The following is a 20,668-nucleotide window of genomic DNA, read 5'->3' on the forward strand; positions in this document are numbered from 1 at the left end:
TTTTACATATAACATCACTTAAGCATTGCAATTATTTTTAAAATGTATGCTGTTATTTTTAAGGTATGCTGTCTGTGAACATTTGACATTCTCAAATGTGATTTGACCCCATATTGTGACCAACTTGTCATTCAAAGGAAGGCATCTTTGCTTTAAAGATGAAAGTCAGTGAGTAATGGGACCTGAAATGTCCATGATACGCAAATGTCAGCCCAGTTTTAAAAATTACAAATAAAAATTACATATGATGGAGCAACAATTATTAATGCGGGAGAGTTGGCGTCTCCAGAGGGAATTTTGCAGTTACAAATGTCATTCCTCCCTCCTCAGTTTCATTGGCTGGAAGCCAGGAAGTCTACACTGCAAAGACAGAAATAGTGGGGACTGAGACAGGAGAAAATGAGGAAGAGAAAGGGAGCCGGAGACCCACAGAGCAGGAAGCTCTGAAGCTGCAGGGGTGTGATCAAAGTGGAGAAAGGGAGAAAGGGGACTTTCAAAAAATACATTGCTGTACATTATATAAACACATTTGGATACCCTTTAAAGTTTTCAAGAAATACAGTGTAAGGGTATAAGCAATTTGGGGATTTCTTCTCGTTGTTGGAAGATACATAAGACATACCTGTGATGTTATTTTGAATCCTTCCTCAAGGGTTACTTTATCATTTAGGAATGCTTTAGTTTGCAGGTGTTAGAAAAGTGGACCAATAATACCTTAACAAGTAGGGATTTGTTTCCCTCTAATAACAAGAAGCCTGGGGGTACACAGTTGTAGGAATGTTCCTCAAGGATCCAGGCTCTTTTCATCTTGTACTGATCCTTTGAGTGGCTTTTAAGCTTAGGCTTATATGTTGTCTGAATGAGGGCTACTGCGGCTCCAGGCATCATGACCTCATTCAAAGTTGGGAAGGACAGGGTGGCCAAGGTAAGAACCTACCTCCTCCTCCATTTCTATTAAAAGGAACCAAGTGATCTTTCCCAGAATCCCTCAGCAGACTTTCCCTTAGATCTCATTGTCCAAAACTGGGTGACATGCTGCCCCATCTACTTATAGAGTAGAGGTAGAGAAAGCAAGAATCCGGCTTTCCAGACTCTGTAGTCAAGTGTAGCGAAGAAAAGAGACTGGGAATGGCTTTCGGATGGCCATCGACGGCGTCTGCTGCAAGAACCCAGTCTCCCTTACACTCAAGGGGCTCCAGTTTCATCGGCAGCAGTTGGGGGAACTCAGCGAGGGCTACAACTCTGTGTCCTGAGGTCTTGCCTCCAGAGAACAGTCACCGCAGTACTCTTTGAAATGCTGGCACTCCCTCACCAGTGGGCTTCTCAGTGCTGACGCAAGTATGCGTCTTCTGGGCCACCGTGGGGAATTTGGTATTGGTATGGGCAAGTAGGTTATACTTGATAAATCTATTAGATCATCTCCCTAAAGTCTTGGATTCCTTCCTCTACATAATGTGAAAATGTTGCTGGCATCTCACCTTTGTAAGAAGAGCTTCAGCATAGACCTTAATCTGAAAGCCGACCCCAGAACCAGGCTGTCTGATTTGAACCTACCACTTGCAAGCTGCATGTGGGAAGTTGTGGAGCCTCTAAGTGCCTTAGTTTTCTCTTTCATAAGTGGAGGTGATAATACATATCTCAAAGCTTATTCCTAACATTAAAAAAACTTAAAATACAGAAGTATATTAAACATGCTTGGCACCTAGTAAGGGCTCCACGAGGGCCAGCCAGCGTTGCTATCTACATTGGACCCCATGAGTCTAGGTTTCAGTAGCCAACTGAACAGGAGTTTAGAATTTTGGTGACTGCCTTCATTTGAATAGAGTCATCCTGATCGAAAGCTATGCTCTTCCTTCTCTGGTGTACAATTCTCAGAATCCCTCGCTGTGTGTATTACCCAGATTTTTCCTTTTACAAATTAGCAGAAATTCACAACTTCTGTGCTGGGTAAGTCTTCCCCTTCAGGGTTTGTCTTTTCAGCTGGTCTCCTGCGGTGTGTTAGGAACCTCATCATGGCCTTCCTTTGGCACCAGAAGCCATCCCGGGGCTCAGGGGGCGAGGAGTTCATTAAGTCAGCCGACTTGCCCCTGTCTCTCCATTCAGTCCTCAGGGTCCTACTCTGCTCTAATCGATATTCTGGGGTTCAAATAAGAGAATGTTTATGCTGTGAATTTAAGTAACTTTGTAATTTGGCAACCCACCTGATCAAACGTTGTTTTTAGTTTTTAACCCATTTTAGCCCCCAGCTGCTAGAAAAAGAAATTGTATTGTTATTGTTATTGTTTGTCTGTTTTAGAACTCGTAGGAAACCCCTGGTATGTGTGTGCTTTGAACTGAGAACTTGGGAATTTGAGCTAAGACAGTAAGAGTTAGAGCTCATTATTCTCTTTCTTTGAGCTGTCCAACTCCACAAAACCAAACCAAACCAAACCACCTACTCCCATAGTCCTTGTATCCCTGAGCTGGCAGTTGGTCTCTCCGAAGCTTAATTGAAATGGATACTTTATTCTACATGAGTACAGTTGATAACTTAATGTTTGCTGCTGTCACTGGCCACCTGCATTAAAACCCTTTAAACCAGTTGGATTTTCTTTCTTTCTTTCTTTTTTCTTTTTCTTTTCTCTCTCTCTCTTTTTTTTTTTTTTTTTTTAAGATTTTACATTTAGAGAGAGGGGAAGCGGGGGAGAAAGACAGGGAGCTGGAAATACAAAATCAATGTGCCAGAGATACATCGACAGGTTGCCTCTCTCAAGCCTCCAACAGGGGACGCGGTTGGCAACCCAGGCAAATGCCCTGACTGGGAATCAAACCAGCTATCTTTCAGTTGCCAGGCCTGCACTCAGTCCACTGAGCTGCACCAGCCAGAGCTAAACCAGCTGGATTTTCAACCCTCAGCCCTAATCAGATTAGACAACCCATTACTGATATCTTCTGTTTCCCTGAGGGCTGTGCCTCTTGATTCTAATGTTATCAGTCGGGCAACTTAACACAGGCAACAAAAACTTAGTCTGACCAGTTTAAGGAGAAAAGGAATTTCTTTAAAGGCAAAGTGGAGTCAGGCTTAGAGGCATATGCATCTAGAAACAACCTCTGAAATCACGTCACAGAGCTCGTAAGGCGAGGGCACCGCTGCCCCTGCCACTGTACACCAGACATCTCAGCTGACATCATCAGCTCCATGGTGCAGTCACTGGGTACTGCTGATAGCAACGCCGTCCTCAAAACTTCATCAGCCACCTTTACCATCAGAGGCTTTACCTTCCACCAGGACTACATAACCAACAACTCCCCAGAGATTTCAGGTCCTGGACAGGAAAAAACAATTCATTTATTTAGTCCAAAGAGACCTGCTCCACAACTGAATCACCTGGTCCTAGCTGTACAAGATATACGGGCATAATTGTTATTCTGTTGCTTATAATTTTCCTACAATTTGAATAGGTCAAGAAATGGGGTTTATGTATAGTACCTGAAATATCCTCTTTAGTTTTTAGTGTAGTCTTCAGAGTGGTGTCTACCCTGATCTTCATTTCTTCCTGGTTTCTTGGGGGTGGGCAGCAGGGTATAGTAGAAAGATTTTAGGTTCTGGACTCAGGAAAACTGTGGAGTCCATACTAGCTCTGGCCCTAAAAATAACAGTGTTATCGGTGGGCATATTACCTAACTTTTTTAAGTTGTGGCTTCTTCTTCTTCTTCTTTAAAAGTGGGTATAGTAAAATCTTCTTTATGAGTTGTTATGAGGATGAACATAATTCACACAGAGCTTAGCAAGAGAGGCTGAATAACAATGGACTTGATTGTGTGGGCAGAGTTGTGCCTTGGAAGTTTGTAATAGAGCAATTATCTGAAGTTTGGCACTTGAGATAAACGTGGGAATTAGAGGAACAGACTCAGCTACACTAACAGACACTGTTGCATTGCTGAGAAGTTACCCCAAACACCTTTCTTCTATTAACCGAATCCCTGGTGTTCACAAGGGATAGAAATGCTAAAACATGAGTCGCAGTTCACCAGGTAAGCATGACCTTGACTGGCAGCTGCCAGGGCTTTCACTATTGAAATCCCACTGTGCTATTTTCTTATACTCTAAATTTGTAATGAATTCCCTCTTGAGAGGGCACAACTCCATCCCAGTAAGCATCTTTATGTCTATAAGCAGAGTCCTTTAGCAAGTATTACTATAAATTAAAATCTTAACTGTAGAACAGATTGGGTGGGACCTGCGAGGAGGCAGTGGCCTCTGGTGGAGTTATCCTGGCTGAGCAAGGGGTCCAGGGCCAGGCTCCAGGGTTGGCGGGGGCGTCGTTACCACCTGTGGCCTGCAAGTGAGGTGCGCAGGTTGACACGGGTCTGATCTTTCCTGAAGGAAGAGGGCACGTGGGGCTTCATGGACTGATGATTCCGAGGTAGGCTTCTGCAAGCACCGCAGCTTGATATTCAGCGTCTGCCCGGAGGCGTGGCTTTGGGGGACGTATCAAGAAACCGATGTTTCCTTGAATTTGCTTCTGTGTTCGCTTCGTCAATGTCTCTCATATTAAACATCTTACGACAGATGCTGGAATATTTGGTGTTCCCATGGACCAGGAGTTACAGATACGGGAAAATAAGGCCTATGGATTGGCTTGGAGTACTGTTTGTATTATTTGAAAACTTCTTCCTTTAAAACATTGTCCCAGGCCTGATTTAGACTTGATCCTGAATCTATAGACTATGGTAGCTGTGGATTTGTCATTCCATCTTTTGCTGATATTTTGTGTGTGGCAAATGATGAAACCAGCTGTCTCAAATTTTGAAATGGTATATGAAAAAATGAGGCAGATGAGCCCTGGCTGGTGTGGCTCAGTGCATTGAGCGCTGGCCTGCGAATCAAAGGGTTGCAGGTTGGATTCCCAGTCAGGGCACATGCCAGGGTTGTGGGCCAGGTCCCCAGTACGGGTGTGTGAGAGGCAACCACACATTGAATTTCTCTCCCTCTCTTTCTCACTCTCTTGCCCTCTGTCTAAAAATGACTAAGATCTTTAAAAAAGTGAGGAAGATGAAAAAAGTGACTCATCTATCCTTTGCAATAATTACTTTGGGATCCACTGTCACCTGCTCTAAGACATAACAAACCAATGAAAATGCTCAGCCTATAAGTGAAGCTACAATTAAAAACATAGCTGCTTTTGAAGATGAACGAACTTTTCTTTGCTCTCAGATTGCTGCAATTGTGGAGGTGCAGGAACTGAAAACAGTACAACTTCTGGCTCCTTTGACTCGAATGATGGGCCTGGTGGTTTGGGACAAGTGCTGTCATCAGGGAATGTCAACTGAATGTCAAACCAGATCTATTTTCAAGTTCAGTGCTTTCCTCTCCTTCTCCTCCACCCCCTCAGTTTTCTCCTCTACAGCCTCCATGTTCTCCTCTTGTACAGCCAGGATTTAATAATATTTGCAACTCAGATATTTCAGCAACAGAAATGAAAAATCAGCATCCAGGTGCTACTAAGGCCAATTAGAGTTGTCATTCAACCTAAAAAATGAAGATGTTCCAAACATGTTGTGCCCAATTAGGGTGAAAGTGTACTATTTATACAAATAAATAGTGTATCTATAATACAAACGTATTTGTATTATGTGAGATACATATAATGTGTATACATATGAATATTATACCCTTATACTTTATACATCCACACACATTCATTAAAAAACCCTGAAATAATCATCTGTAATATCCTCTACAGCAGTCTGTCTGCAAAGTATAAATGATTGATGTCTTTCAGAAATTTCTAGGCAACCAGGTGGTATAATTATTAACCATCCACGGGAACTTGGCTTCAAAGCAAATCAATTAGGATTAGAATCTGTACCATCCATTTCCAAAGCACAGAAACTCCTGACCACCAGATGTCACCATTCTTCTATTTCCCCTCCCAGTGCCAGAGAGGGGTTGCGAGGTTGTTTTCCTCCAAGGGACTGAGGTAAATAGGTGCCTCCCAATATGCCTGGATTTCATCAAAAGGACTTATTGAGAGGAAGTGTCCTGCCCGTGCAGATTTCCTTGTGGTTGTTGAGCATCACACGGACAGTTTCTGACTGCTAAGGATCCACCACCCTGTGGCTGATAATTTGGGGCCCATCTGGTCAGAAAATGTTAAAGCCATTTCCTCCAGCTTGAAGTTAAAGCTAGGACTGACCTACTGTGCCTAGAGCCTAGAGCAAGCGCAACACAAGAGAGGCCACAGGGTGTTTTCTGTTAAGATCCTGAAGTCAGGGGACTTCCCTAACTAGCTGGATGGCCAAGAGCTCACTTACAAAATGAGGGAGAAGGACTAAGTCATTCTAGGGTCCCAACATTCCACGATTCTTTGTTTTTAAATGACTCTGCTTGGAGGGTGTGATCTAAGTTCGAGAAAGAAGACCCCAGGGAGGACAGTGAAATGGGGATGGAGAAACCCTGCAGGCAACAGAAGGTGAAGTTGAACATAAACTCTCCTACTCCAGACATAGCTACTGGCTACATGGTCTGGAACTTGCTGGGGTTATGAACCTTGTCATTTTCACCCCCAAGTACCCACTAGGTCACCCTCCTTGCATTCTAATACTACTTAACAAGGATCTATAATGCTTAATGATGTAAATGTACATATTCTCTCTCTCAGGGCTTGGCTGGATTAAATGTCCTCTCAGTCCGTGTTCTTTGCGGTGCCGTCAGGGCCTGGGATGTGTTTTATTTCTTTTTGAATTTACAACAGTACAACGTTCAGCTAGCCTGTCTTCAGTGTTCATAAAATACAGGGGTGGGTGGGGGAAGAGAAAGAGAAATGGAATTCACCCATTGAGCATCTACTATGTGCTAGGTATTGCTAAGTACTTTACACATATTTTATCTTCAAAATAACCTCATGAAGCAACATTTATTAGGCTCATAGAAAAGGAAGCTAAATTATTATGGTTAAGTGGCCTGCCCATGGTCACAAAAACCAGGTGGCAGAAACTCAGACTGCTTCATATAACCCATTCTATGAGGGAGGAAAGGCTCAGGGCATGTTTGAGAAGGTTGAGCCCTGTGTCCACTAACAGGATTTCACTGCTGGAAGGGCCCTAGTGCTTAGAGACCTGGACTGCAGCACTCTGGAGGACGCAGTGCCATATCAGCATTTGCACACTGCCCCTGACCTTGCAAGAATATTATTTATGGCCAGAATCAAACTCTCTCGCTTGTTTCTCCCTATGGGCCGATGAATAGTACAGTTGGTAAAAGTCCTCTAACACAGGGTTTGATAGTTTGTAGACGGCCCCTAAGTGGCTCGGGCGTTTCGCATTGGCTGAGCGCTCCGCCGGGGAGGGCGGGGAGTTTGCTGAACGTCCCTGGCCGGAATCCCTGCGTTCCCGAGACGCTAGCCCAGAAGCGGGGAGAAGTTGGAGAGGTCGGGTAAGGGAGGGTTCGTACAAATTGCGGACTGACTCTAGCCCTGGTCGGTTGACCTCCCGAGGAGTGCCTTTGCCGCGTCCCAGCCAAGTGTGGACGCGCCGCGCGCGCGGCCCCGCAAAGGCTGGGAGTTTGCAGACCATCCCTGCCGCGACCAGCGCGGCGGCGGCCCTGCGGCTCCCGCGGCAGCCGCGGTGGCCCCGGGCACGATCCAGCCCTGGTAGCCGCGCCGCAGGCTCGAGGTGCCGCAACTCCTTGCCCTGCTGCGCCGTGGGACCCGTGGGAACGGCGACTGGCAGGCTCTTGTGATTGCTGCTGCTGCCTGACTAGGAGGTGAGAGCCACTGGGTCGGGGCGATCGCGTCGAAACTCTCCATCCCCGCGGGAAGATGCACGCAGAGAGGACCGTGAAGGGCGCAGGGAGCTGGGTGCGGGCAGGGAGAGTCGGTACCAAGGGTGGCGCAGCCTGGGGCTTTTACGCGTCTCCCCTCTGCTACCTGCGTGGGTGCCCCGGCCGTGGTCGCTCTGCTGGACCCCGGAGTGCAGCCGGGAATGCGCCTTGAGGCGCCCACCTGCCCGTGGCAGCCGGTATCCAGGGAAGGCTGCAGGCCCCCAGGACCCGTGTGGAGGGGGGGCGGGTTGTTGGCTTTTGAAGGAACTGTCCAGAGGAGGCTTCAGCTTTGCGGGCTGGAGGCGAGCGGCTGGGGATGGCAGATGGGCGCTCAGTCCGCGGAGGAGCTTTGGTGGGGTCATGCTGGGGGTGTGGGCCGGTCTGAGGTTACCCGGACCTGGACCGGCGGGCGGGCTCAGCCACCGGCCAGTGAGTAGAAAGAGGAAGGAGGCTGGCCCCGGGCCTCAAGGGAAGAGAGATGCAGCGCGCGGGCGCTCTGGTCCGGGTGACCAGGGAAATCCGGCGGTGCCTTCCACTCCTAGGGGATGCCCGTTGATCCGCGATCCCGCCGGCCGGAGAGGCTACCAGGAGCGCTGGGTCCACCACACCCGCGCCCACACTCCCCGAGAGCATGCTCAGTGCGGCCCTGGGAACTTCCTGCCGAGTCTCAAACGGCCCCGGCCCCCTCCCCGCCCAATGCTAGCAAAGTTGGGGGCGGCGCAGGGGCTCGAGGGAGGGCGCGGTGCCCGCCGGTCGCCCTTTGGCGTCCTTGTTCTCTGCATCGCCCCTGCCCGACCCCTAGAGCTTCTCTCCTCCGCCGCCCCCACGGCTGGGAACAGAGGCGTGGATGTCACCCATCCCCGCTCCCCGAGGCCAGGTCCGAGGCCGGGTGGCCAGAGGCCTGGTGGTGGGGCCTCCTGCCGGGTAGACATGCTCGCGATGCGCTCGCCACACGCACGGACCCAGTGCTGTAAGCAGACTGAGTGAAAGGGGGTGTGTGAGCACGGGGCTTTTGGCGCACACACTCGCTGTCACACACAAAGCCTTGGTTTCATAGCTACCGCGCAGAAAGAAGAGGTGCCGCTTGCATTGTCCAGCTGCTTATGGAGCACAAACAGGGTGCTCGGTGCCTGGGGGATTCTGGAACCAGTGGACGCGTTCGGTTTTCAGAGATGCCCAAGGTGAATTCTAGGCCCCGGTACTCCTGGCACTTATTGCCAGGCCCTGCCCTGGGTGGGCACTGCTCTCTGCACTTGGCTCTGGTAGCCTAGTTAGAGAAGGTTGGGCACTTAGGAGGCTATGAAGTTGGGGAGGAGAAAGCTGAGGTTTGTGTGGTGTTCGGGTGGGATGGCAACACTGCACTTGGAAACATTCGAATCCAAGTGTTTGAGGCACGATCTCATTCTAGACACAAGTGGGAAGCTGATGCCCCCCCCCCCCCCCCCCCGCGCCTCTTTATTTAGTCGGGACCTGAGACACTTGGTTGGTTTTTAACTCTGAGAGACCCACCGCCCCACCCCCGTGTTAGTCACTGTGTCGCTCACACCCTAAGCCTTGACCTAGGGTTAGAACTGTCTTGTTTTTGATTTGAGAATATCGTGAAACAGATTTTCATGATGGAGAAGGCATCACAGATCTGTCTTGATAAATGAATGTTCACCCCCACCTCCTCGCCCTTCCTGTTTTCCTACAAATTGTTTTTGCTGTTATTGTTCAAGGCTGATAGGCACCCTAAATTTTTTGACTGTTAGAATGAGAGCAAAACTCCCCTGTCCAGAGATCTTTTTAAGTTTTTGCCAGTTATCGATGTGATGCCCATGTAGTCAACCTGAAATGCAGAGGCCTGAGAAATGAGGTGATGGAAGAGGAAGGGGAAGAGGTGGTGACCTTTTGCCCCATTTAGGGACTGGGAGAAGAAGAGAAGGAAGCTGCTTTGCTGGACACCAGACTTTTCCTTTCACCTCCTTTGTTCCAGCCTGCCTTCCTGGGTCTGGGAGACTTGTGACTGGAGTCTCTAGGAGAAAAGAAGTCTGCAGGCCTGGTTTGGGGCTTCACAGGCCTTGAGCCTGCACGGGCGGCACTGGTTGGTTTTAAGGCTGAGGGCAATAGCAGCGGGAATGAGGATGTCGTCCAGATCGGCCAGTGGCATCTGTGTGTTTCAGCGGGTGCTGCAAAGCTACTCTGGGCTTTTGAATCTTCCCAGCAGTGTGCATTTCAAGTGCTTTGTGTTTGGAAGTGTGAACACAGTACTCATTTACATATAGTCACACGTCCCTATAGGTTTTATAAAGAAGCATGGGCATATGTGCGTGCATATGCAGTGTTCTCTGGTAGCATCTTGGAGCCGGAAAGGACCTCGGGAGATCATAGCAATTCAGATTTTCTCCCTTGCCATTCAGTTTCCTCAGTTTAAAAATAACCAACCAGCCTGCTGCCCAGCTGGCTTCCCAAAGCATTTGGTGCCAGAGTCCCCCTGTGACCGTAGCCTAAGGGGAGGCCTTTGGCTTCTTCCCTGAAAAGTGGGACTCCTCAGGATCTGGTCTCTAACATTGGACATGACTTTTCCTGATGTTCCACGTGGCTTGGGATCTAAGTCACTGCAGAGGCCCTCTCAGGTTTTGGCAGGGGATAAGTGACCAGGGCCCTCTGCAGCCATGCCTCGAAAGTTGCAAAGAGCAGTCATCAGTAAGTAGCACGTGGGTTGGACAGTTTGTGTCCTTTCCTACTCTGTGGTCATCTGAGGAGGTAGTTGCTCTGCGCCTTCCCAAGAGAGTGGGGATTCACTTTCATCCCCTTCTCCATGTGCGTGGTGGCCGTCTGGCTCCAGGGAGGTGGGGTGGTGGTTGGGGGTGGTAGTTTGTATTGGTGTTATTACTGCAGGTGGCAGGAAAGCATGTGCTATCAGGAGTATTGTCTTCGGGGGTTTGTTACGGTGGATGTCAGTGTTTGGGGAAGGATGCTGGTGGTAGGTGAACAGTTAACAGGGAGTTTTGGCTGAAGGAAGGTATATATGTTCCTGAACTCAGGTACTTAAGAACAAAGAAAAGAGAGGAACTCATTTTATATCTGGGGAGAGTGCCACATGGGTGACAGTTGAGAGGTTTGGTCAGAAATACATTTGGTGCTTATCAGTGCCATCTTTACTAGGCTGCCTTTAAAGTTCCTACTTTCTTTGAAGTGTAGAATCCCTCCTAATAGCCAGAATATAGCCTTACTTTTAATTTTCTGTTTGAAGTTGAGTAAAGGTCTCCCCATCTTCTTAAAGTTTCTGATCTAAGCCATGTCCCTCTGTCCTCTTGCGTCCGTGTCAACACCAAAAATCCAAGCACAGCTGTGGTGACTCGTGTGCCCCTGCAGGCAGACGCAGGAGTGCTTAGTGTGTGGTCGCCGTGAGCCACGCCGTGTGCTGGTGCTGGGTGTAAAGATGTCCTTTTTCAAAATTACCTCCTCACTTTCAGTTTATCTGACCTCTGTTTCAGTGTGTCAGTGCAAACTAATAGGTCTTGGAAAGCTGCCAGTGTGGGTCCCAGGAGCCTTCGTACTGTAACCGTGTTTTCAGCTGGAGGAGTTGGGACTTGAGCTGTGTTTGCCCACTTTTGCAGGGGTTTTTTTATTTGTTTGTTTTTTCATTGCCACAATTAAATGCATCCTTCCCTGACTGTGTCACATGTGGAAGGCTATGTGTGTGCATGAGAGGGTTTGGGGGAATCACTCTATTTCTTCGAAATCCCACAGATCTCTTTTCTGAACACATGACCTTCTGAAAAGAAAACGGGACTTTCTCTTGGGCTCTTTTTCCTCAAAAATCAGGAGAGGCAAACGGGGTGAGCTCGCATCGCTGAGTTTGGTGGGAGCAGTTCCCCCTCTAAATTGGCACCCCCACTGCCACGCCCGTGTTTCTGCCTTCTGACCTGGCCCCAGCTGGGGTGCTGTCCTAGGGCGGGTAAGGGGATTTCTCCCAAAACAGATGTGGCCCTGTTTTGTTGGTAGCATTGATGCGGGAGGAGAACGTGAAGGTCTTTTGGCATCTGTCCCTCCCGCTCCTAGACCCAACCCTCCTGTGCGCTCACATCCCCCTTAACCTTGGAATGTGGTGGGGAGCAAATGGGTGTGTCCCGGTTCCTACACTATCCCCAAGTGGGAGAATCTAAGCACGCCTTTAGTGCTGTGTCCCCTTTTTCATGCCACCTTTTAAGTCTGACATCTTAAGAAGGTAGCCTGGGACGGACTTGACATTTCACTCTGAGATTCTTATTTTCTCTTTCTCTGTCTCCCTCTGTCTTAGGGCTTAGGGCCCCTCACAGTATTGATTTCTGCTCTTCAGGTGCGTAGGTGACCTGGCTGAGGTGGCAGGCTGTTTGTTTTTTTTCTTTCCCTTTTTATTGAATTTATTGGGTTGATGCTGGTTAACAAAATCATACAGGTTTCAGGTGCACAATTGTAGGAATCATCTGTTCACTGTATTGTGTGTTCACCACCCCACGTCAAGCCTCTGTGTCCATCACCGGTTAACTCCCTGTACTTCCCCCTGCTGCCCCCCGCCCCCGTCCCCAATCACCATGCTGTTGGCTGTTGTCTATAAAGTCTATTTCTTAACAGCAACAAAGGGCTGGTGAGGACATTCCCACAGTGTATGTGGAATCCTAGAAAGATTGCTGAATGTAAAAGGTCTCTCTGACCACTGGGGTCTTACTATTTCATGGACTTTTCCTACTGGGCATACAAGGAGCACTGTTTCTTTTCATTTTATTCCTTGCATAGGATCAGGAGTGTATCAGGCACATCAGTGCTCTCACCTGATTCTGATTCTGATCCTGAAAGTTTCTGGTACTAAATAGTGCTTAGCTGCTCACGGACTTTGAGGTCTAGGCCCGCTCAGGGCCCACACAGAAGGTTGAGTTTGGTTATGAGGCAGCGTGCAAATGAAGAACACATTCATTCAGCCCACGTGACTTCTCAGGGCCTTAGTTCTTGTGTTGAAAAGTAACGTGAGTGAATGAGCTCTCCAAAGTTCTGTTCAGTCCTAATGCTGTATGATCCTATATATGTAGCAAAGGAGGTATAGAATAAGGAAATAAAACTGCCTTGTTGGAAAGAAAAAAACATGCCGGAAAAACTCAAGTAGTTTTTGCCTTTGCTGGCAGACTCTGTAGTGCACAGGTCAAATACTTACCTGAGAAGAACCAGCCCTCCAGTATTACTATCTTTTGGGATGTTTACTTTTGAATGTTTTGAATGTTTGGAGATAAAAAGTCTTGTGCCCGACTTCTCAGCCAAGAAATAACCTACTCCCCCTAGTGAAGCTATTTTTTCCCTTGGGATATGGAGCTGCAAAGAGCGGGAGATGACCAGGCACAGGAGTGCAGGGTGTGCGGGGCAGGGACAGTGTCCTGGGGGAAGTGGCCAGGCGTTCCCACTGCCACGGGCTGCACCCAGTTCTGTTTACATGCCTTTATCACTGCAGAAACCACTTGGAAAGAACAGGGACTTTGATATCTATCTCCTTGCAGCTGTTTTTTTTTCCCCCCAAGGCCAATTTTCTATTTATTAGCGTTCATGCCGATGAGGAATTTTCTAAATGACCAATTCCTTCTCTTGTGTATCTTTAGAAAAGCAGTCTCTCTGCCTCATGGTAAGCATGACCTGTCTGTTTTCTCAGTGTTGTATTTCAGTTTGGTGTACTTCCGTCACCCTGTCTCCTGTCATTGTTCAGAGCCACCAAGGTTAGAGACAGCACCAAGTAGGGATTTGGAGAGGAAGGGGCACTTTCCTTCTCCTGCCTCCCCAATAATAATGTTCGTCATGTAAAGAGTCCCCAGTCTCCTGTGAGACCTTTGCCAACACAGCCTCAACCCGCTCTGTCTATCGGGATGGCCTTTCCTCTTTAACAAAGTTCTCAGCTCCGGTGACTAAGTTTCCCCCTCATCCCCTCTTGTGATTTCTAACTAGTGTGCTTGCTACATTTAAAGGTGACACTGTTCTGTGGGTAATCTTTCAGTGTATATTATTTAGCACATATGTAATTCTCTTGAGTAAATGTTAACAACTTTCTTGTATAAGTTCACTGTTACTTATTTGCTATTCTGATGTCCAGTGAGCTCCAGAGAGGGAAGGTTTCTGCCCTCCACCCAGGTTACTTAAAAAAAGAAATCTAGCCCTGACCGGGGTGGCTTAGTTGATTGGGCATTGTCCTGCAAAGTGAAAGGTCAAAAGGTCGCAGATTCCCAGTCAGGGCACGTGCCTGGATTACAGTTTCGGTCACCGTGTGAGACAGAGACAGCTGCTCAATGTTTCTCTCCCTCTCTCCCTTCCTTCCCCTCTCCCTAAAAATAAATAAATAAAATCTTTCTTTAAATAAATGAAAACATCTGTCCCCAAGGGTTTCTCAGGAAGGAGTATAGAGCTCTAGTAGGCTCAGCTGGAAGCCCCATTGCCTTGTACAGGACCTGACCCCAGCTGGGCTGTGTGGCATTTACTGAGGGTAAACTCCCACTGGGGCAGGCGAGGCCTCCCTGCAGTAGGCCGGCTGGCTTCATGTAGGTCAGTTCAGTGTTCTGTGGTCGTGGTCTCTGTCCTGTCAAATGAGGCATCTCAGCTTCTCCTACAGCCGTGGGATTCTACTAGTGTTCTTGCCTGAGCTCAGCTGACTCATCTGCTGTAGTTGCTTTAATCTGTACTTTAAGAATGTTCTTAGGTGTATTCCCACTCTTAAGGTCCTTTTTGGTTGTGTCTGTTTAGAGTTCTGTTTTTTAAATCAGTGGACCTTTGGTAGACATTTTGTCTTTTCTCTCTCACCATGGGCGTAATTCATGGGCTCCTGGAGCCGCAGAAATTGGGACTTCGTGTGATAGTGAATGAGTGAGTGAGTGTGTGTGTGTGTGTGTGTGTGTGTGTCCATTTTCAGGTAGCGCTCCGGCTCATTACCTTAAGTTGTGTTATCTGTGGAAGGAAGTCGGAGCTGGAGCTGCAGATCTGGAGTAGCCTCCAGTGAATGAAGCCCCGGCAGAGTTTCTGTGGAAGGATTGTAGGAGCGTGGCTTTCCGCCTGGTACACGCTTGGAGATTGTACGGGTGATGCTTTTCTTGTGCTTTCTATAGACTGCAGTGAAGGTTTTTTCACAACCATGAGTTGCTTATTCTATCGTAATGCCTTTTGTCTAATTGCTACTATACCTGGAATCAGATACAGCTTTCCATTTCTCATGCCACTCCTGGTTAGTGTTCTCCAGGTTCCAGACTTTCTTCCTCCCAGTGTAGTGGCTTCAAGAGAGACTTTTCTGTTGCTTCAGTGTCTGTCTTTAGTATAAAGATTATGAAATATATATAATCGTTCTGTTATTGCTATAACAAATAACCACAGACTTAGTGGCTTAAAGTAACACAAATGTATCCTTTTATAACTTTGTAGGTCAGAGGTCCAGCACGGGTCTCACTGGCTAAGATCATGGTATCTGTTCCTTTTGGAAGCTCCAGGGGAAAATCCGTTTCCTTGACTTTTCCAGCTTCCTGAGACCACGCTGTAGGCTTGTGCCCCCTTTCTCCGGCATCGGTGTTGAGCTGAGTCCTTGTCCCTCTGCCATTGGGTTGGGGCTTGACCACAGCTGGGAAAGGTTCTCTGATTTTTTCCCTTTTCTGTCCTGGTTTATTATTTAAAAATTGAACAATAACAATGATAATAGATGCATAATTTACAAAAGCTCTATGTTTGCTCATAGGATTTATACCTACAAGCATTACTCTACACTCATCTGAAAGACTAAAATCAGATGCATGTAAGAACGTGAATTGATTTGAAAGGATACTTATAGCCTGGGTATACATGAAACAGTAGGTAACTGTTACATAAATGAAGGCATAAAAATCTACGTAAATATAAGAAACATTAAATTCTAGAAAAAGATTCTCTGATTTTAAGGATCTGTGATTAGATTGGGCCCACCCAGATAATCTAAAATAATCTCATCTCAAACCCTTTAACCTAATCACATCTGTCTTGCAAGGTGATGTATTCCAGGGATTAGGAACTGAACATTTTGGGGGGCCACTTACCTGTCTTCCACAGTTCTCGAAACCTTTTGCAGAGAAATGGTTTCCTACTCTTTATGTAAAGGAACTGTTCCTTTCCGTGGAAGAACTTTACTGTCACAGGAAATTGCCTATTTCCTTGTTGTTCATATTTTTAAATTCAGTTGTATCTCAGTGTCTGCTGGGGATTGCATCCAGGATTTCCCCTTGGATACCAAACTTCTTGGAAGCTCCAATCCCTTATGCAGTATGGCCCGGCCTGGGCATATAACCTATATCTGCATATAGGCTGCGGCAGGGTGTGCCTACACAGCACTTCATTAGCATGGATTCAGTAGTGCTTGGCGTGTGGCGTGTTCATGGTTTTTTTTGGAACTTTCTGGGGTTTTTTAAAAAAATATTTTAAACCTGCAGTTGGAAGAATCCATAGATTTAAAATCAGTGGATATGGAGGGCCAACTGTATATTCAAATAAACCGTTTGCAAAACACAATATGTAAGGTTGGTGTTAGTTGAGGCTAGACACTGAGCTCCGCGTGTTTACACGGTCCAGTTTACGTAACCATCCGCAGTCCTGCTAGGACGGTGAGGGAACTGCGGGCAGAGGAGCCTTGCCCGGGGTCACGTAGCCGGATGGGGCGGGGTCGGGGTGCAGCTGTGCATCTCATTGATTCCGAACCCTAGGCCTTTCACTCTGCCTTCCTGCCTCAGGGGTGATAATGGAAAAACAAAATGAGGAAGGCAATGGGAAGTTTTAAAATACTGTAAAATCTCTCTGCTTCTGCCAAGGTGATGACAAATGATAAATATCGTCTGTGGTAGATTGATTCCACTAATGGCCCCGATTAATGGCCTCCCCTGTCCGCGCCCGGACTTAAAACTCTTTTGCCCACCCCCCACCCCCCACTGGGATTGGCCATGAGGCCTGCTCTGGCCAGTGGGATGTTAACACATACCATATAAACAGAGTTTAGAAGAGTCTAGGTGTTTCTAGGAGCCTTTTACACATCTGGGCTGTTCTCATAGGTCCCTGCCACCACCCTGAGAACATGCCTAGATTAGCCTGATGGAGAGGTCTGAGGAACACTTGCCGATGAGCCAGGTTGTGTCAGCTGAGGCCATCTTTCAGCTGCCAGCCGGGACCTGAACTCTCCTAACATGTCAAGCCAGATCACCAGAACCACCCAGCTGACCTGTAGAATTATGGAAATAATCGATGATTATTGTTTTAAGCCACCGACTTCTGGGGAAGTTTGTTATACGGCAGTTGCTAACTGATGCACATCTTGCCAGATATTTAAATAGCATATGAAATATTTTAGTGTCCTTTTGAAAATCATTATGGACTACATGTAACTAAATATCCTTTTAAAAAAATTAATGTTTTTTAATATTGTTTTAAGATTATACTGTAGGCTCAAGAACTTGCCCATATAGCTATCCCCTCCCCTTTTTTTCTTAACATGAAAGTCCTATAAATTCTTACCAGTCTTAGTCATAAGCAGATTTATTTTCCCTTCTCAAGCTATTTATTATTCCTAATAGAAATTTCTATCTCTGTTATTTCGGAGGCAATTGACTCAGAACTCAAATATATGCAAGAAAAGTTCATGAAACAGTATCTACCCTGCTACCTCTAATGTCCTCTCGTGTTTTCTGTTCTAGTTTATTTACTTAAAAAATGCTGGTCAGGAGTTGCCACTATGGCCTGTTACCCATTTTGTAAATAAAGTTTTATCAGAACACAGCTACTTGTTCCCGTTTGTTCGTTAGTATTGTTTGCAGCTGCCTTCAGGTTACAGTGGCAGAGTGGCCTGATTGTGACGGAACTAATCTGGCCTACAAGCCTGAAGTACCTACTCCCCTGCTCTAGAAGAAAATGTCCGGCCTTTGCACTGAATTGATTTCATAACCCATCAGTTGGTTGGGACCCTGCATTTAGAAGACTGAGTGACCTGAAGTCTTTTTGATATTCCTATGGAAATTAAAGTAAATCTGACTGATATGCAACTAACTCTTTTCCTGCTTACAATTATGTTTTTGCTATTTAACATTATACCTGATTGGCTTATATAGGAAACTTTTCAAGCAATTCTAAAATGTTTCTTTTTAAGTATTACCTCTGCCCTCCCCACTATTTATTTTTTTTCTAATTTAAGTGAGGCTGTCTTGTGGAAACTAGCTGGAATTAACATGGACCACATTCCGTTCAAGTGCTAGTTATTTATTCATTAGATTCCAGCAGTGTCTTTTGTGTGTGTGTGTGATATAATGGGTCCATTAGTGGAAGAGGTAGAAAGACAGTGATCTTGGCTTTTACAACACTGGTCTGGCAACTGGTCCTTATTGCCACATTTCTGAATAAGGTGGCATTATTTCTGAGTATAGTAAGATTTAGAGACATTAAAATCATGGACTTCTGGTGTTGGGAAACTTTGGGAAAAAAATTTTTTCACTCAGACCTATTTGGGCCCTTAAGACCAAATTTCCCCACTACTTAAAATTTAAAAGCCTGTCAACAAAGGGCAACATTGTTATTTAGGTGTTGTGGCTAATGAGATTGAAGAAAGGGAGCTGGGGCAGAAGAGGCTTCCTAATGATCTGGGTATTTCTTTCTAGAATCTGAAATGCCAGGTGAAGAATGGTCACTGGCCCTTTAATTTATTGGCAGTGAGAACGGAATGAAAATAAATGGGCTCCACGTATAGCATGAAAAACCTAGGTACAACCTGAGAAATGTCGCCCACATATGGTAAGTTCTGTGCATTAGAACAGGTTCTTCTGAGCATTTTTGATGGTAACTGCCCCACTCACTTTAGGTGGGTGGCCATCTCTGCAGGTGGTTCAATCCCCGTGACTAATAAGGACTGCTCCAGGTGCTTGCGCCAGAAACTGCCAGAGCTTACTTCAAGCAAACGTGGATAATTTGCATTAGGACTATGGGAGCAGGAGCCAGGAGCTGCCTGCAGCCTGGGGTGGGGACTCCGGGAGCCCCAGGAGCCCTTGCTTCCTTTCCACCTCCATCTGTCTTCTGGTTGCCTCCTTCTGCTTTTCTTGTTCCAAGGGCAGAACTGGGGAAGGGCGCTTTTCACTGGGAAAGCCACCCAGAAGGACTGATCTTGCTCTTGTAATGCCACTTCAGTGGCCCAGCTTGATGTCTCCCAGAGGTGGGTGGAGCATGGGCAGTGCAATATGGGTTTTGCCTAGTGGGGAGCGGTTTTGGTTGTCAGTGATGGAAGGGTGGCACTAGCATTTACCGGGCGGGGACCAGCAGTGCTAACCCCTGTGCTGGCTAGAACAGTCCCATACAAAGATGTATCCTTGTGTTCCACTGGGAGATGATCGTGGATGAAAAAACAAAACTGGTTTATTACCTAACTTACACATAAACAAACACTATTTTGCATGTTTTAAGTAAGCATTGACTTCCTCAGTCGAAAAAAGACGGTGCTTTGTTTTGTTGGGAAATTTGCCACAGGTGATTGCCGTTCTGAAAAATCCCACCACGCATCACGACATCACCTGGGCCGTCCTCACTGACGCCTGGCCCACCGTGGACTTCACAGTGAAGTACGAGCACCCAGTGACCCCATCATACCTTCTAGATTAGTCTTGCCCAGTGAATTGAATTGCTTATTTTAATGTGTTAGGTTTGTTATAAATTGTTTTCCTTTTATTCTCATTTATGTTACTCTTTGGACAATAAACTAAATATGTTTGAAACTGTGTTTAGGAAGTTTCTCTAAGAATGTGATTTCAGATAGTAAAAGAATATTAAAGTTTGCTTATAAGCTTGGGGCTTTGGGGCTGATAGAGTTTAGAACACGGTGCTAGGGGAAGTGACTTATAATTTCCCCCTAGCCCAATGATTCAGCTGATTTAAACACTATTTAAAAAATAAAAAACCGTGTCTCATGCATTGGGTGCAGCTGACTGAGAAAAAAGGAACAGGGATTTTGGCCCCATACTGCAGACCCTTCCCCCTCCCATGCACGTGCTTTTTGGCCAGGGTCCAGGCTGTAGGTCTCTCCATGGTTTGGAAAAGCCGCAGGAGTGGGGATAACATCGGATTGTCCCTCACGCTTCATGTGCACCACTTCATAGGGCTTCAAGGGGATCGGTGAGCTTGCATGAGAAAATACTACACCTTGATTTTCACTAACTCCTAACAAAATTGAGCAGTTCCTTACCTTTGAATGTTGATGACAAATCACAGTAATGTTAGTGTTGTTGTCTTGACTCTGTCGCCAATAGAAATTTGATATTTTCGTATCACATCATAGATGGCTAACAGATATCTTGAAATATCGATAATCATTATGACTTTGAAATTATCGTGGTTATTATACCTGCTGCAAGGCAGTGAGTGTTTTTTAATGCATTAATAAATAAGCATATGTGTTATATCACAATTTAAAAAATATTTTGATAACCATATTTAACTATAATTGACTTCCTCTGCAATCCTATGTATTTCATTTTTTGCATTTCAAGGTCCCGACAAGGAGTCCTTAGGCCTCACCAGTGTGTGATACGGCAGTCGTAGAGTAGGATTTCGGAGTGTTCTTCACACTCCACGCCCCACCGCTGCCCTGTCTCTTCTGTTTGTCGGGAGTCGACCTCCTCCTGACTTGGGCTTTCCCCAGGATAAGGGTAGGGAGGAGGTGTGGGCTTATCTCTGGTTGTCTTGCTCCCTTCTTAGACCTGGTCAGAGAATTCAGCTTGATTTACCTTTGGTTCATTCTCTCATTATACTTGAAGTACACGAGGAGGCAACTTTGTCAGAACATTCTTCCTAAAAGACTGTGTTGATCAGTACAAGGTACATAATGTGTTCTAT

The 20,668-nt window shown here is 46.4% G+C and overlaps 1 protein-coding gene and 1 pseudogene across 8 annotated transcripts in view; both read left to right on the forward strand.

Annotated features, from left to right (window-relative positions):
• Positions 1-4,522: 4,522 nt before the first annotated feature.
• On the forward strand, positions 4,523-5,498 carry LOC112313062 (mitochondrial fission regulator 2 pseudogene; annotated as a pseudogene).
• A 1,867-nt stretch (positions 5,499-7,365) lies between these two features.
• Positions 7,366-20,668, forward strand: part of MGAT5 (alpha-1,6-mannosylglycoprotein 6-beta-N-acetylglucosaminyltransferase) — a 335,766-nt gene continuing 322,463 nt past the window's right edge. For all 8 annotated transcript variants that reach the window (XM_053918609.2, XM_053918606.2, XM_053918607.2 and 5 more), the window contains exon 1: positions 7,366-7,747. The gene's annotated coding sequence lies outside the window, so the exon portion shown is untranslated. The remainder of the gene's footprint in view (positions 7,748-20,668) is intronic.

The sequence above is a fragment of the Desmodus rotundus genome, chromosome 2 (assembly GCF_022682495.2).
Source record: "Desmodus rotundus isolate HL8 chromosome 2, HLdesRot8A.1, whole genome shotgun sequence".
NCBI classification, from domain to species: domain Eukaryota; kingdom Metazoa; phylum Chordata; class Mammalia; order Chiroptera; family Phyllostomidae; genus Desmodus; species Desmodus rotundus.